This window comes from Bison bison, unplaced genomic scaffold (assembly GCF_000754665.1).
Source record: "Bison bison bison isolate TAMUID 2011002044 unplaced genomic scaffold, Bison_UMD1.0 scf7180017862629, whole genome shotgun sequence".
Classification (NCBI taxonomy): Eukaryota; Metazoa; Chordata; class Mammalia; order Artiodactyla; family Bovidae; genus Bison; species Bison bison.
In genome coordinates, this window is record NW_011493201.1 from 20,941 (window position 1) to 21,356 (window position 416).

General features: G+C 45.0%; 1 protein-coding gene across 1 annotated transcript in view; it reads right to left on the minus strand.

The window, feature by feature from the left end:
* The window catches only part of VBP1 (von Hippel-Lindau binding protein 1), a 25,543-nt gene that overhangs the window by 8,054 nt on the left and 17,073 nt on the right, over nt 1–416 (minus strand). The gene's annotated exons all lie outside the window — the stretch shown is intronic.

Sequence of the window (416 nt, forward strand, 5' to 3'; positions counted from 1 at the left end):
GCATTGATCGCTGAAGAAGGCTTTCTTATCTCTTCTTGCCATTCTTTGGAACTCTGCATTCAGATGTTTATATCTTTCCTTTTCTCCTTTGCTTTTCCAACAGACAAATCAGGTGGAGGAACCGAGGGACAGAGAGGTAAAGGAGAAGGGTAAAGAAAGGACCACTGGGGCCACAGGACTGCGCAGGGAGTGCATGCATCCTGACTCAGCTACTTACTGCAACCCTGAAGGCTGTGGCAAGCAGCGCTTGTACGAACACAAACACATACACTTCAGTGCCTGGCACAGAGTAAGCACTAGACAAGTGTGATTATTATCATTTCATCAGCACTTCATGCTCAACCAACCAGTCTTCTGAAGTCTCTTATAAAGTTTGTGACATAAAAAAAACAGAGATGTAGCTACTCTGCCAGTCA